Here is an 18,601-nt window from a genome sequence, read left to right as displayed (position 1 = left end):
TTATGAGTGCCTCATCCATTTTTAAATTACACATGACTTACCCAAATTTTCCACATATAGTCTGTATTTTACTTGAAAAAAATTATTGGAAGAGTTAATCCTTAGAGGTGGGAAATAGAGTTCTTGAGAGGTAAGTGAAATAACACAATGATGCCCCAGTGTTTCCTGGTGGAGTAGCTATTGATTTTATTGGGTTATCTCTAAGATTATGAAGAATCCTGATCTTTGAACAAAGCCAAAAAATACTTTACTTCTGCTTTATATATCACTAGGGCCAAGGCTAAGTATATGAATAGATGAGATATGGTGCCAACTTCTAAATTACAATGTTTTTGGAGGACAATGTTTTGAGAGGACTAATGAGACCCTCCTAACCAAAATAATACTCTCCACTTTCATCATAATGCCTAAAATTCAGTTAGTGGCAATTTTTCCAATTACATTACTAAGATGTTTAGTCTTAGTCTTCTCTTGAGATGTCAACGTCCAGAGGATAGGGAAGCTCTCCAGGTGGTTACCACCAGCTACCTTAGGAGAAATCATTAATGTAGGTTTTTTAGGGGAGTAGGAGGTGGGAAGGGAAGGGAATACTACAAAAGAAGGGAAGAGAATACCAGAATCTGCCCAAGCTGGCCATAGCCACGATCTAAGAACTCTGCACTCAAAGTGTTACCAAACTTGGCTGCAAGCAAAGTTGCAAAATAGTAATTGCTAACTGCATTAAATGCTATCTCCCTTCTCCCTACAACAATAGCCCTGCCCTGCTCATGGGGTGGTAATATCATTCCAAATTTACAAGTGTAGGATGTGAGGGGTTGGGCTGAAAGTGAGATTCAAGACTCGGTGCCAGATCTGTGGGACTCATTACACTGCCTCTGTTTCTCCCCTCTGTTTCTTTCACCAAACTTCTTTTTGGTATTTGACATTGGCCTCTTCTTCCCTGCCCCCACTACCCCTGACTTTCCATCTCAGAAGCTGTGTGCTCTCCTGGCACCCTGTTGTTCAAGATCTCTCACTTTAGAGACCCCTTTCTGATGGGCTTCAGACTCCTCTCCTACTGCTTCCCTCAGAAGCAGTGCTGGGATTTAATTCAAGGTGGGTGCAGAGGGAACTGAGACACCCCTGGCACTATTGTGAGCTTAGCAGGAAGTCCAACGAGATGAAAAGTTAACACTGCACTGACTTAGTAGTAAGCATCAGGCCATTACTATATGCACATTTATTGTGTAGCCAATGAAAGCTTACTCTCCACAGGGTACTATGGTAGATGTTGGACATTGGCAGAGTTGGAGAAATCTGAGAGCATGCAGTGGAGACAGAACCCTATAGCTGGGAGTTTAGAAGCAAGACTATGATGTAGGAGAAATAAAGCACAGAAAAAGAATATTGTGCTGGGACCCAAAACAGTGGTCCAAACCTGGAATTGGAGTATAAGAAACACAGCAAGAGCCTGATTGCCTGAGTAGGACTCAAGGTGAAAGTCAGCTGAGCAGCAAGTTTACCTTGATCTTGTACTACTTATCTGAGACTCTCAGTTTCTGCTGGCTTACTAGAGCTCAGCCTGCAGCTGATGATCATATAGGCTGGGCCACTGTTTTTCAAACTGCAGGTCATAACCCATCAGTGGTCATGATATTGGGTTAGTGGGTGGCAAAGAGCACTCTTTAAAATAAGTAAAATAGCCCTAGCTGGTTTGGTTCCATGGATAGAACATCAGCCTGCAGACTTAAGGGTCCCAGGTTTGATTCCAGTCAAGGGCACATCCTCGGATTGCGGGCTCTGTCCCCATGAGGGGGCGTGCAGGAAGCAGCTGATCAATGATTCTCTCTCATCATTGATGTTTCTATCTTTCTCTCCCTCTCCCTTCCTCTCTGAAATCAATAAAAATACATTAAAATAAAAATAAAATAGACTATAATGGGATAAAAGAATAAAGAAGTTAATAAAGTCCATATCATATGGTAAGGGTTTCAGTTTTAGGTATATGTGTCTTGTGTTGTAATGTAAAAACACATTTCTTAACATCACAGTCAAAAGAAGTTTGAAAACTTCTGATCTGAAACTGAAGGATCTATGGCAGAAAGCCAGGTTGGTTATTGCATTTAAAATATTTTCTCAAATGACTGTGAGCTAATATAATAAGCAATCCAGACAATGGTGTGGCTAGATATGAATGAATTAAGGATTATAATTTCCCTCATAGAGACTTTCATGGAGGTCTGCTTGGAAAAATAACAATTAGGAAATAAAAATGGAGAGCTTTTAAGGCTAAATGAACTATTAGTTGTTTCTGTACCTGCCAGTTACTTTAACATGTTAACAAAGGTATCACATAGACCATTAACTTGAGAGCCATTGAGTGGTTCTGCCTCTATAAGGCTATGAACTAGAACCAGCTTTGAGGACCCCTCTCAGCCAGCAAGGCAGTGGCCTTATTTGGTTAAATCATGACGTTTATTTCAACAGCTAATTCCAATAAATCTAAAATCTGGATCCAAAAACCTTCCTTTGCCTCCAGTTTCACATCTTCAAGTTCTACAAGAGCTCACCCTAATTGACATTTGTGAGAAAGAGAATGAAACTTGTCCTAATGTCACTTCTTTACTTCTAGATGAGGTCAGGGGGGCATCTTCTCTTCCCTATCTCTTTCTCCTCACCACTGTCTCTCACCTAGTCAGCTGCCAAGGCTTATCCTGGAAGGATCTAGGGAAATAGCGAGGTTGTGGAGTGGTCAAGGTAGGTGAGTTGGGCAGTGAGAGGGGAAAGGGGGAAGATGGTTGTTGCTACTTTTTTCTACTTCATGTTCTGGCATGAATTTGAAACAAAGCAAAATAAAACCAAATGACTTTATCAAACTACCTCTGCATCAACATATCTTCTGAGGCTAGGCAGAATTAGCCCTCAGGTAGCTTGGCATCATTGAAGAACAAAGAGGTCTCCCAGTCCCCTCTCCTTCCCTCATACAGTGATTTCTATTAGTACAAGCACAGGCTCCAGAGGAGAAAAGCAGATCTGTGAAAGGCAAGGCAAGGAAATCCATCATCAGCTGCCAGAAAATAGGCCCTAGGCCTCACCACCTAGGAACACAAGGGGCCTGTACCCTACTGTGGGCCTTTGCAGCACAAATTTTCTGGGAGCTGAAATTTGCAGTGTAGACCCAAATTGTTCCACCCTTCAATGCTGTGCCTGGGCCTTAAATGAAATCGCTGTCTGTGGTAACTTTTGACAAGAGCTGCCAAGCTGAGCTTTTCTTTGAAATGTAACTGGAGGAGTAGCATTTGCTCTCACACGGGAGACAGGGCTTCCAGCAAGTGCAAGCAACAGGGTTTGCCCTTTAAAGGAGGGAAAATTGCCTCTGGTAAATTACCAAGTGGGGGAGATAGGAGTCAAATCTCCATAGCAAAATGTATTGGTGAAGCTCCAAGATTTTGAACCATTTTGACATGGCATGTTGTGCATGCTATATCTCTGTTAAACAACAACCAAAAAACTCCAGTGAATGCTGTGAAACATGATTCAAAAATTATGTCATGCCCTGTTTTGCCTTCCCTTAAGGCAAATAAAAGTCTCAAAATAAAAATGTTTCCACTTATTTTCAAATCTGTGCATGGGTTGCACCTTTAGTCATACATTCTCTCGAATATTACTCACAGGCAGCTTTAATGGCAGTTATTAGCATGAATGAACACTCCTTGTTAATGACTGGATCCTGAATGAAGTCAGTTGTAAAGCCCAAACAGTCAGATGAAGAAAAGCAATTAATAGAATCTGCTTTCATCGAAAATAAACTTAGCTTGTGCAGTTATGTGTTGAGGGAAATGAATATGGTGGTGGATTATCAGGAAAACTAGACTGAATCCTGCCCACGGGTGAATTCACAAATGCACTGCAAGTGGAAAACCCAAGTCTGCAACCTCGAGGAATTGCACACATGTTTCACAAGATTTGGCCCAGTGCCTAGAAGCTGATGAGGTCACAAAACTCATTACTCAGAAAATGAGCCATGGATGGGCCAGGCTCTCATTCTACAGCATTTCACTGTAGAATGGAGCTCCCTCAGTCTTTTCTCCTGCTCCCACCTCCCATCATTAGAAGCAAAATGTCATTCCCAGGTCTTCAACTTTTGTAATCTTAGAAAGACTCAACACATACGCTTTCATCCGACATCCTGATTTTCCTTGCGGTTCTTCTCTCTCTCTTTGGAGCCCTCTCAGCAGTTAATGGGAGTGGTTCAATAATCCTACTCCAATTCCTGCTATTTAAAGATACTAGCTTTTCTTAGCCATGGATTTCTTCGGTCTAAATCTGCCCGACTGAATTGGAAGCTGCCCAGAATCATCTTCTTTGGAAATTACATTTGTGCATCTAGGGTATATTTTTCGTTCCTCCCACGCTCAAGCCACTTTTTGAGAAGTGCAAAACAAGTCATGTGACAGTCATCAGTGTATTTGCACCCTTTCTTGTTTAAAAACATAATCTGCATTACAAATTGCACCAATTCCTGTATGTAGTAAGTCATCATTCAATAAAAAGCACAAATGTATGCCTGTCACATTCAACATAATAAACTGCAAGTAAATACATCTTTTCTTAGTCCAAATCAGTCAGTAAATGATGTCTTTATTTTCTCTGTTATGCACCAAGTTTGCAATCAGCTTTATTCTTGATTTCTCAGGGCAAGCACGCACAGCTTCACAGCAGTGGGAGAGCATGCTTTTGTCAGAAGTATTTAGACATCTGAGGACAGGAATGTGGCTGAAGTAATCCATTTCTCCAATTCACTTTGTTCCACTTTATCACAGTCACTCCAATATTATCACCATCTCTTCATAACTTCCATCTAAAAAGGACTTATTACACAGTATCTGCATCTGTAGGTGATGCCAAAACACAGAAAAGGCATTGTTCCCTGCCTACTCTAGAGGGATTTACAATTTACAAATGAGTAGAGGAGAAACATCTTGTGCTTTGAAGAAAGACAAAACTGGTTAATATTACTTAACCTCTGAGAATGTTCGTTTGTCTCATGTACAAAATGATAATAGGTACTTTACAAGAAAGATGTCATGACTTTAAATCACAGGTCTGCTGTGCTAAGTACAGAGTACATGCTCAATTTAGTGTTAACTAGTAACATGGACATGTTCTTATGGAAAAAGCCAAGTTAGCCAGGCTACATATAGCAGTTATTATAATAATGCCTACCATGATCTTCTTTAATTCTATGACAAGTGGGTGGCTCTGTCATTTTCTTTTTAATAGATGAAGAAACTGATAGGCAAATAGTAAGCCAAATTATTCTGCTTTGAATATGGATTCTTTTTTTCATGAAGATCATGACCACACCATTGCTCTCTGAAAAACCCCAAGCTTGTTTCTGCCTTAGATTCCTTGCACTAGCTGATTTCTTGGCCTGGAAAATTACCCTCAGATTTTACATGACTAATTATTTCATTATTTAGGTTTTAACGGAAATGCTCATCCTCAGAGGGGTCTTCCTTGACCATCCTATTGACCACCTGACACAGGCCTCTCAGTCCCAGGACTTAGAATCCCTGGCACTTTATTCCCTAACACTGACCTGTTACCTCCTAGCTGGGCAGGAGTCTATGTGACAAAATAGATAAGAATGAGGGCTCATGATCTCAACATGGCTGCCAGCAGGATGGCAGGGAAAGAGTGTGAATGAATAAAGGAGTAAGAGGGGAGTGTGTGGAGGTGTGTGGTGTGTGTGGAGGTGAGTGAGGGACAGTTAGATCTCACAGGAGTCTTGGGGACTGGCAGATTGGGCTCTACTAGAAGGGGAGCCCCTGATACTTCAGCAGGAACTCCCAGGCCAGCACAACTAGGACATGAAGCCCATGCCATCTTGAAGGGGGGAGCAGTGGAGGCCAGGAAACAGGTATACCAACAACCAGACTGCCCATGGACACCACCCAGCACCCATGCAGTGAGCTGCTTGCCTACCACATCTGCAATGAGTGGCGCCCTACCTCACTGCCAGCTCCCAGTAGTGACTGCAGGCCAGAGAGACCTCCCACATTGTGCCTGCCTGCGCAACCAGACCCCGAGCTTCAGGAACCCATGTGTCTGGACCACGCATGCCCAGTCCCCACATGCTCGTCCCCATGCACCTGGAATGGGTGCTTCAGGGACCCTGTACACCCAGTCCCCATGTGTCTGGACCCAGCGCTTAGGACCCCATGTGCCAGGACCCCAGGCACCCAGATCCTGCACTTCAGGACCCCACAATGGAGTCAAACACCAGAAGAAGTGTGCATGTACCCCTGCCAATCCTGAGCACCTGCAGTGACCAACTGAGAAACCAGATCCATGGGAGAAAGGAATACAACTCAGAGCAGAGACAAAGGCATGAGACTCAAGGCAGATCCAACCTCTGGAATCCTGGACCATTGGATCACTAGAGGCTTTAACTTCTTGGACCTCAAGCAGGTTGCCCAGGAACAGAAAGTGACAGCAACTCAATTACATAGAAACAAATACAAAGAGACAGAAAAATGGGGAGACAAAAAAAAAAAAACAATCCCCAGAGGAAAGAAAAAGAGGTATCACCCGAAAAGAAAATAAATGAAATGGAGGCAAGCAATTTGTCAGGGAAAGAAATCAGATGCTCAAAAGGCTGGATGAGAAATTCATCAACATGTGTAAAAATCAAGAGGAAATGAAGAATGACATAGCTGCAATAAAGAACATAATGGAAGGTTTCAACAGACTAAAAGAAGCAGTGAATAAGAAGACAAAGTAGAGAAAACACCCAAGCAGAGCAGCAAAACTTAAAAAGCAAGAGGAAAGTCTAAGGGAGCTTTGGGACAACACAAAATGAAACAACATCTGCATAATAGAGGTGCCAGAAGGAGAGGAAGCTGAGCAAGGAATAAAAAACCTGTTTGAAGAAATAATGACAGAAAGCTTCCCTGACTTTGGGAAGAAAAAAGTCACACAAGTCCAAGAAGCACACAGAGTCCCAAACAAGATGAACCCCAAAAGACTGACACCAAGACACATCATAATTAAAATGGGAAATGTCAACCACAAAGTAAGAATCTTAAAGGTTGTCAGAGAGAGAGAGAGAAAGTTACCTACAAGGAATCTCACATTAGACTATCAATGTATATCTCAACAGAAACACATCAGGGCAGAAGGGAATGGAATGACATATACAAAATGATGCAAAACAAGGAACTGAATCCAAGAATACTCTACCCAGCAAGGCTATCATTCAAAATTGAAGGTGAAATCAGGAGCTTCACAGACAAAAAGGGGCTAAGGGAGTTTATTACCACCAAGCCAGCAATGCAAGAAATGCTAAAGGGACTGCTATAAAAAGAAGAAATAGAAAGGGAAGAAGAAACACCGGCATAAAGAATACAAATAGCAACAAAGAAGTACCTATCAATAATAACCTGAAATGTAAATAGATTAAATGCTACAATCAAAAGACATTGGGTGGCTGAATGGGTAAGAAAACATGACCCATATATATGCTGTCTACAAGAGACCCACCTCAGAACAAGGGACTCACATAGACTGAAAGTGAAGGGCTGGAAAAAAATTTTTCAGACAAATAGAAATGAAAAAAATAAATGGGGTAGCAATACGTATATCTGACCACATAGACTTCAAAGTGAAGGCCATAACAAGAGATAAGGAAGGCCACTTCATAATACTAAAGGGAGTGATTCAACAAGAGGATATAACTCTGGTAAAAACATATACCACCAATACAGGAGCACTCAAATACATAAAAACACTTCTGGAAGATATAAAGGGAGGATTGACAGCAATACAATCATAATAGGGGACTTTAATACCCCATTGACACCGCTTGATAAATCCTCTAGACAAGAAAATCAGCAAAGAAACAGCAATCCTAAATGACTCACTAGATCAGATGGAACTAATTGACATCTTCAGAACATTTCACCCCAAAGCTACAGAATATACATTCTTCTCAAGTGCACATGAGACATTTTCAAAGATAGACCACATATTGGGACACAGGCAAAGTCTCTTCAAATTCAAGAAGATAGAAATCATATCAAGCATCTTCTCACATCACAATGGCATAAAATCAGAAATCAACAACAATAAAAATAATTTTAAAAAAATCAAACATGTGGGGGCTAAATAGCATGCTATTAAACAATGATTTGGTTACCAAAGAGATCAAAGAAGAAATAAAAAACATCCTGGAAACAAATGACAATGGAAAATACAGCAATCCAAAATCTATGGGACACAGTGAAAGCAGTCCTGAGAGGGAAGTTTACAACACTACAGGCCTACCTCAAAAAAATAAGAAAAACTGGTAAGAACTTGTCTAACCCTATAACTTAAAGAACTAGAAAGAGAGCAACAAGAAAAGCCCAGAGTAAGCAGAAGGAAGAAAATAATAAAGATTAGAGAGGAAATAAATGACATAGAGACCAAAAAACAATATAAAAGATCAATAAAACCAAGAGCTGGTTCTTTGAAAGAATCAACAGGATTGATGAACCTCTAGCCATGTTCACCAAGAAACAAGGAGAGAGGACCCAAATAAACAAAATCAGAAATGAAAGAAGTGAAGTAACAACCGACCCCACAGACATACAAAGGATTGTAAAATAAAAATAAAATACTATAACTCTATTCCAACAAACTATACAACCTAGATGAAATGTAAATATTCCTAGAAAAATACAATCTTCCAAAACTCAATCAAGAAGAGTCAGAAAACCTGAATAGGGCGATAACAACTGATGAAATTGAAGCAGTAATCAAAAAACTTCCAGCAAACAAAAGCCCTGGTCCGGATGGCTTCACAGGGAAGTTTTACCAAACATTCAAAGAAGAACTAAAACCAATCCTCCTCAGACTATTCCAAAAAATTCAACAGGAAAGAACACTTCCAAGCTCTTTCTATGAAGCCAGCATTACCCTAATCCCAAAACCAGATAACAACACTACAAAGAAAGAGAATTAGAAGCCAATATCCCTGATGGACATAGATGCTAAAATCCTCAACAAAATATCAGCAAATCACATCCAGCAATACATTGAAAAGATCATACACCATGACCAAGTGGGATTTATTCCAGGGATGCAAGGCTGGTACAACATTCCCAAATCAATAAATATGATACATTACACAAACAAATTAAAAGACAAAAACCACATGATCATATGAATCAATGCAGAAAAAGCATTTGACAAAGTCCAACACCCTTTCTTGATTAAAAAAATCTCAGCAAAGTGATAATAGAGGGATCATACCTCAACATAGTAAAAGCCTTATATGACAAACCTATAGCCAACATCATCCTCAATGGGCAAATACTAACACCATTTCCCCTAAGAACAGGAACAAGACAGGGATGCCCACTTTCACCACTCCTGTTTGACATAACACTGGAAGTGCTAGACAAGAAGAAGAAATAAAATGTAACCAAATTGGAAAAGAAGTAAAATTGTCAGTATTAGCAGATGACATGATAGTGTACATAGAAAAACCTAAAGACTCATCAAAAAATTACTGGATTTAATAAATGAATTTGGCAACATAGCAGGATACAAAATTAACACCCAGAAATCTATGGCATTTTTATACACCGATAATGAACTCACAGAAAGAGAAACTAAAACATAATAATAATAATCCCATTTACCATTGAAATAAAAAAATTAAGATATCTAGGAATAAACTTAACTAAGGAGATAAAAGACCTATACTCATAGAACTACAGGACATTGAAAAAAGAGATAGAGGGAGATATAAACAAGTGGAATAATATACCATGTTCATGGGTTGATAGAATCAACATCATTAAAATGTCCATACTACCCAAAGCAATCTATAGATTCAATGCACTCCCAATTAAAATACCAATGGCATATTTCACAGACCTTGAACAAACTCTCCAAAAATTTATATGGAATAAAAAAAGACTCCAGAGAAAGAAGAACGAACTTGGAGGGATCACAATGCCAGATATCAAGCTACATTACATTGCCACTGTTCTCAAAACTGCCTGGTACTGGCACAAGAACATACATACAGACCAATAGAACAGAACAGAGAGCCCAGAAATCGACCCAAGCCATTATGCTCAATTAGTATTTGACAAAGGTGGCAAGAGCATACAATGGAGTCAAGACAATCACTTCAATAAATGGTGTTGGAAAAATTGAACAGATATATGCAAAAGAATGAAACTAGACCACTAACTTATACCATACAGAAAAATAAACTCAAAATGGATAAAAGACTTAAACATAAGATAGGAAACCATAAAAATCTTAGAAGAATCCATAAGCAGCAAAATATCAGACATTTGTCGTAGCAATATCTTTACTGACATATCTCCTAGGACAATGGAAACTAAGGAGAAAATAAACAAATGGGACTACACAAAAACAAAAAGCTTCTGCACAGCAAAAGAAACCATCAACAAAACAGCAAAGAGCCCACTGCCTGGGAGAACATATTTGCCTATGTTACATCCGATAAGGGTTTAATCTCCAAAATTTACAGGGAACTCATAGAACTTAACAAAAAGAAGATAAACAATCCAATTTAAAAATGGGCAAAGGACCTACATAGACACTTTTCCAAAGTGGGCATACAAAAGTCTGAGAGACATATGAAAACATGCTCAAAGTCACTTATCATCCAAGAAATGCAAATTAAAACAACAATGAGATATCATCTCACACCTGTCAGAATGGCTATCATTAACACATCAACAAATGACAAGTGTTGGAGAGGATGTGGAGAACCCTTGTGCACTGCTGGTGGGAATGCAGACTGGAGCAGCCACTGTGGAAGACAGTATGGAGTTTCCTCAAAAAGTTAAAAATGGAACTCCCATTTGACCCAGTAATCCCACTCCTAGGACTATACCCCAAGAAACCAGAAACACCAATCAGAAAGGATATATGCACCCCTATGTTCTTTTTTTTTAATATACATTTTATTGATTTTTTACAGAGAGGAAGGGAGAGAGATAGAGAGTTAGAAATATCGATGAGAGAGAAATATTGAGAGAGAAACATTGATCAGCCGACTCCTGCACACCTCCTACTGGGGATATGCCCACAACCAAGGTACATGCCCTTGACCGGAATCGAACCTGGGACCTTTCGGTCCACAGGCCGATGCTCTATCCACTGAGCCAAACCGGTTATGGCGACCCCTATGTTCTTAACAGCACAATTTACCATAGCTAATATTTGTAAACAGCCTAAGTGCCCATCAGCAGGTGAGTGAATTAAAAAACTGTGGTACATCTACACAATGGAATACTACGCCACTATAAAAAAGAAGGAACTTTTACCATTTGCAACAGCATGGATGGAACTGGAGAGCATTATGCTGAGTGAAATAAGCCAGTCAGAGAAAGATAAATATCACATGATCTCATTCATTTGTGGAATATAATGAACATAAACTGATGAACAAAAATAGATCCAGAGACGGAGAAGCATCAAACAGACCTTCAAACCTCAGATGGAAGGCCGGGGTTGCGGGGTAAGAGATCAACCAAAGAACTTGTATGCATGCATGTAAGCATAACCAATGGACACATACAGAAGGGCGTGAGGGCCTGTGCTGGGGGGTGGGAGCGGGGAGAGGTCAATGGAGGAATAAGGAGACATATGTAATACTTTCAACAATAAAGAATTTTTTTTAAAAAAAGAGGCAAACCATAAAAAAGAAGAAGAAGAAGGCTCAGAACTAGATGTCTGGCCCAGCTGAGCATCAACCTATGAACCAGGAGGTCATGGCTTGATTCCCAGTCAGGGCACATGCCTGAGTTTCAGGCTTGGTCCCCTGTAGGGGGTGTGCAGGAGGCAGCTGATCAGTGATTCTCTCTCATCATTGATGTTTCTATCTCTCTCTCCCTCTCCCTTACTCTCTGAAATATATATATATATATATATATACACACACACACACATACACACACATATATATATATAAATATATATATTTAAGAATTAGATGGTCTGAATTTAAATGTTTGTTTTACCACTTACTGGCATGGTAACCTTGGGAAGTGACTTAATCTTTCTGTGTCTCAGCTTCCTCACCTATAAAATGGGGATGATAATAACATTACAGGCAGCATGAAAGTCCTGGGGAATCAAATCAATTAATACATGTAGAGCAGCGAATCAATCTGACACAGAGCAAACACTCAATGCATGTTGATTAAGCCTTTACAGTCACATGGCACACCTCACTCTCTGACATCATCTCAGCTGTTTGTGTTTCTTTACTGTTGTCCCCATAGCAATGAAGGCATGGAGCCTGCCTGTCTTCTTCATCACTCTATCCCCAGCATCTAGAATGGCACACAGTAGGGACTTGATAAATATGTGTGGTTAATGAATGAAAGATTATTAGGTGTGTGATTATTAGAGACTAATGAACAAAGGTATGATGAGAAAAATGTGAAGACCGAGTTACTGCATATTTCGGTAAAATAGTTTATGGGAACTTTCTGCTTCCATTTCACTGTATATTAAGCATTTATTCTCCTCTGATTTTGTCCCTGAACTCAAGCAAGGATTTCACCTAACCAGCATCTCCACACATGTGCTCATGACCCATGGGTCTAACTTCAGAAACTGATACAATTCAGGAAGAAAAAGTTGTGTTGAACCCTTTAGAAATAATAGCAAAGTGTATGCCTTCTCGGAAAAGGTGAGCTGTGGGCCAACGCTATAAAAATCAGCACCACCATAAAAATAGAGCAGCATCCAGAAAGTGAGCAAAAAGGAGACAAAAGCCTCTTCTGCCGCACACCTTCACACACATACACATGCTCACACCACAAAACAGAGACTCTTTAGTGTGCAACACACACTAACGGCCTTGATGGAATTGTGCTTTTAACGGGTGGTAGGAATCTGTAAAGGCTCATAGACATTGTCCACTTCAATTGCTCATCCAGTGCATGAAGCCCTGCCAGGTGTCAGAGCACCTTTGCCTCCATCTGATTACCTGTCCAAACATCCACGGCACCTGTCTCTGATCCTCACCCATCACCACTTCAGTTACCAGTGTCCCCCTGGTTGCTCTCCTCTGTGCATTACAGTTTGATTGCGCCTGGGGTGACATATGTCCTTGTTTGTGCAGGACAGCTCCAGTTTACATACATTGTCCTCAAGGAATTCTCAGTGCACCCCTTTTCAAGTGTAGCAGTTTGGACATTAAATATATGATCCCCTAACTAGGCTCAGCTTCAACTGTAAGGCTTAGAAGTGGATGCAGAAACCCAATGGGAGTCATTTTAGGCTCCCCGAAAGAGTACCTGAGGTTAATCTACTAAATCTTCTAGATCAATAGTCAGCTAATAATCTCTGGCTGTTCCATTTCTAAAAGGAGGGCAAGGAGATAGAAGAATGTTAAGAAATCAAGGTTATGGGAAGAAGTCACAATGCAGATAATAAGCTATAATAAAATGTAATAAACTATGACAAAATAGAGAAATTGGAGAATTGGAATCATATTTTCTTTAGCTTCTTTAGGCTAACTACATAAGTAAGTGTATTTTGCCATTTAGCATAGGTGCAACCCTGAAAGGTACCTGTAAAATAAATTTCTGTTTCTGATAGTTTATGTTCCTGTTGAATTTCAATTTAAAATATGTTGTGCAGCCGAAACCGGTTTGGCTCAGAGGTCCCAGGTTCGATTCCGGTCAAGGGCATGTACCTGGGTTGCGGGCACATCCCCAGTGGGAGATGTGCAGGAGGCAGCTGATCGATGTTTCTCTCTCATCGATGTTTCTGACTCTCTATCTCTCTCCCTTCCTCTCTGTAAAAAATCAATAAAATATATTTTTAAAAAAATAAAAATAAAATATGTTGTGCAGTGTTTACATATTCTTCTGGAACAAATGGACTTAAACATCTAATAAACTTTCACATAGCGTGACTTGGGTACATATCTGTGCAGTTTGGAATACAAGAAGGCATCAATTCTTCCCCCAATTCACATCTTTGACACACTGCACAGTTATTTTCACACTTACTGCTCATAGAAGGAGGTCCAGAAGATCAGTCTAGCATTCTCCAAAGTCCTGTCACTTGTGTTCCAGTGTCCTGAATAAGATTCTAATTCTTTGAAGCAGGAAACAAGCTTTGTAGTTTTCTAGCGTTTAAGTCAACATATCTTTTTACATGAATAATACATGAATCCATTCTCAATGTAAAATATTCAAATACTTTGTGCTTTTTTAAAAATATATTTTTGATTGATTTCAGGGAGGGAAGAAACGAGAGGAAGAGAGATAGAAACATCAATGATGAGAGATCATCATTAATCGGTTGCCTCCTACACACCCCCTACTGGCAATCGAGCCCGCAACCTGGACATGTGCCCTGACTGGGAATCGATACATGATCTCCTGGTTCATAGGTTGACGCTCAACCTCTGAGCCACACCGGCCGGGCTACTTTGTGCTTTTGTTGTGTATACCTCAAAAGATCTTGCATTAATTGGGCATAAAATAGGTGCCTGGGAAAACATAAGTTTAATATATAATATGTAGAGTGTCCCAAAAATGTATACACACACTTTGAATAATTAGAAAAGCATTGTTTATTACAATACATTTCATTTTAAAAATTGAGCTGTTAAAGTGTGTATACATATTTTTGGGACACCCTGTAGTTGTTCAGTATTTTTGAAAATGTTCTGGGTAATGTTCAACTGAAAGGTTTTTTTCCACTGTGAAATAGATCATTCACACAAAGGAGTGTATAAAACATATGTTTCATGTATAAACTATATTAGTAATATATGTAGAGTTTAAACTATACTAAAGACATGAATGCTCAAACACTTGTCATCCGGCTTAAGAGGCAGAACATTACCTATACCTTACAACTTCTCTTCATGACAAGTTTCGTGTAAAACCATACTTGACTTCTGTTGAAATTCTATCGACTCAATGTCTACATCCCATTTTACTGTTATATACAAAATAAATACAGAAAACCACACCAGTACATAGACTCATGAATAATTATGAGGTAAAGAAACAGAATTCGGCCAGTCACCCTAAAACCTCCTCCATGTCCCCTATCCCAAACACAACTGCTTCTGCCTCCAAACAACCACCATCTTAATTTTATAGTAATTGCTGTCTTGAGATTGTGTAGACAGTAGTTCTTCCTTATCCTCAATTTTGCTTTCCATGGTTTCAGTTTCCTGCAGTCAACTGGGTTCTGAAAATATTAAATGGAAAATTTCAGAGATAAATAATTCATAAGTCTTCAACTGTGCACCACTGAGTAGCCTGATGAAATCTTGTGCCATCCTGCTCCCTCCAGCCCAGGATGTGAATCATCCCTTTGTCCAGCGTCTCCTTGATGCAGACACTCCCCACCCATTAGTCACTTAGTAGCTGGCCCTCTTAACAGATCAACTGTTGAGATATCTCAGTGCTTGTGTTCAAGTAATCCTTATTTTACTTAATAATGCCATATTTACTTTTTTATAGTATATTGTTGTAATTGTTTTGTTTTATTTTATTATTTTATTGTTTTATTTTATTATAGTATATTGTGGTAATTGTTTTTATTTTATTATTAGCTTTTGTCATTAATCTCTTATTGTGCCTGATTTATAAATTAAATATTATCCTAGGTATGTATAAGTAGGAAAAAAAGCATAAGTATCTGCATGTGGTTTGGTATTACCCATGGTTTCCAGCACTCACTATAAGTCTTTGCACTAGCCCCTGCAGATAAGGGGGTAATACTATAACCCTATTTTTAATAAATTTATATACTGTAAAGTTGACTTTTGGGGTGTACAGTTCTTTGAATTTTAACACATGTGTACATTCATGTAATCACAACACCTATCAGGGTACAGAATGGTTCCCCTCCCCAAATTCCCTCATATTACCCTTTTAGTGAGACCTTCCCTCACCGCTAACCCATGTCAACTACTAATCTCTTCTCCATCCCTATAGTTTTGCCTTTGCCAGAATCTATATATATAAAAGCCTAAGAGACTGAACGACCGGTCAACTGGTCGACTGGTCGCTATGATGCGCATTGACCACCAGAGGGCAGATGCTCAAAACAGGAGCTGCCCCCTGGTGGTCAGTGCGCTCCCACAGCCAACCGCCTATGGCACCTGTGCATGAATTCGTGCACTGGGCCTCTAGTGTAATATAAGTGGAACAATATAAGATGTAATCCTGAGAATGGCTTCTTTTACTCAGCATAATGCATTTGAGATTCATCCGTATAGTTGGTATCTTTCTACGGCTGAGTAATATTCCACTGTATAGATCACCACAGTTTTGTTAATACAGTCAGCCATTTAAGGACATCCAGGTTTTTTCCTGGTTTGGGTGATTATGAAGAATGCTTTCATTAACATTCATGTTTTGCATGAACATTCATTTTCACTTATCTAGGTTAAATACTTAGGAGTGGGATTACTGGATCAGATTGTGAGGGTATGTTTTACTTTATAAGAAACTGTCAAACTCTGTCCTAGAATGACTGCACCATTTTGCATTCCCACTAGCAATGCATGAAAGCTCTGGTTTCCTTGCCAACACTTGAAATTGCAAGTTTCATGTTTTTATTTTTTGCTTTAGCCATTCTCAGAGACATGCAGTAATATTTCATTGATGGGTTTAATTTGTATTTCCCTAATGAGTAGATATTGAACATCTTTTTGTGTACTTATTTGACATTCTTATATCTCATACACATGATTAGTCATAACTCATTTCTAAATTGGATTACTTGTTGAATTTTGAGAGTTCTTTATATATTCTGGATATAAATTTTTTGATGCTATGAAAGTTGCAAATATTTTATCTGAGGTAGTGGCCTGCTTTCTCATTCTTTTACTATTGTCCTTCAGAGAGCATAATGTGTTAATTTTTAAATTTTAATGATGTCTACTTTATCATTTTTCATGAATTATTTTTTGGTGTCATATCAAAGAACTCTGCCTAAATTAAGATCATAAAGATTTTTCTCCTGTTCACTTCTAAAAATTTTGTAATTAAAAAATTTATACATTAATATAAAGTCTAAGTTGAATTTTGTATAAGGTGTGAGGTATGTAAATGTCCAATTTTTCTAGGTCAATTTGTTGAAAAGACTATCTTGTCTCTGTTGAATTACCTTTGTATTTTTGTCAAAAATAAATTGTGTGTTGGTATTTCTGGATGATATTTTGTATTCCCTTGAACTATGTGGATCACCTTATGCAATAATCAGGTTACATTGATAACTGTAAATCATAAAATCTAGTAATAAGAGTTCTCAGACTGTTCTTTTACAAAATTGTTTTGGCTACTATAGTTCTTTTTATGTTCTATGTAAATTTTAAAATCTGTCTATTTTTTTTTTTACTAAGTATTTGAAATGGTTTTTATTATATGCAAACTGCTGTTAAATACTAGGTTTTTTTCTAGCCTCGATTCTGGTCCATCCATCTTATGCCCTGTCCATCTTATGCCCTGTCCATGGCTGCGTGCAAGTGCAGGATGGAGCACTGTACAGAACTGGGCCACTTGAGCTGTGGTACATTTCCCATATACTCAGTATTACTATATTGAGTCTTCCAATAGGTTGAGAAAACAGGTCCATTTATTTGGGCTTTCTTCAACTCCTTCAAGTGATATTTTGTACTTTTTATCATATTAGAATATAAATCCTGCATGTCTTTTTTGTCATATTTGTACCTAAGCATTTAATTTTTGGAGCTATCATAAATGGTACTGTTTTGTGAAATTACAGTTTTCAATTATTCATTGCTAGTATGTAAAAATAAGATTGATTTTTGTATGGTGACCTGGTACCCTACAATCTTGCTAAATTCACCTATTAGTTCCAGAAGCTTGTTTTGTAAATTCCTTGGTATTTTCTACATAGATAATCATGTCATCTTTGAAGGAAGATAGTTCTACTTCTTCCTCTCCAATATGTATGCCTTTTATTTAGTTTCCTTGCTTAACTGAAGAAGACAAGGCTTCCAGTGCGAAGTGAAATGTAAGTGAAAAACTGGATATTTTTGTCTTACTCCTGATTCCAAGGCAAAACATTCAGCCTTTCACCATTAGGTCTGAAGTTAGCTGTAGGTTGTTCATGCCTTTGATCAGGTTAAGGGTGTTTCTAAATATAAAATCCTTGGGTCACATTTTTTCTTTCTTTAATTATATTATATTATTAATTTTTATCTGCTGTTGTTAGAAAGCATGGTGATAATCCAACTGTTTTCCTGTATAAATTGCATGTTCATTTTGGCTAGATTCACAAAGCATTTTTTTTCTTTAAGGTTCAGTAATTTTATTAGAATAAGTCTTTGCGTGAGTTATTCTAGGTTGATATTCTCAGGTTTACAGTATGGCCTTTCATATGTAGTTTCAAATATTTTATTTCAAAAAAGTTATCTTGAATTAAAGGATTTAAGAAGATTCATGAAATCATGTAAAGTGCTGAACACATTGCCTCACATATATCAGCACTTAATTAATATTAGGAATATTAAATTAAATATTAAAATTCAGAATGTCATCCCCCCAGGAGAGATAAAGAAGCATTTTCAGCTTCAGAT

Source organism: Myotis lucifugus, unplaced genomic scaffold, assembly GCF_000147115.1.
Source record: "Myotis lucifugus unplaced genomic scaffold, Myoluc2.0 scaffold_95, whole genome shotgun sequence".
Lineage (NCBI taxonomy): Eukaryota > Metazoa > Chordata > Mammalia > Chiroptera > Vespertilionidae > Myotis > Myotis lucifugus.
This window is presented reverse-complemented; position numbering follows the sequence as displayed.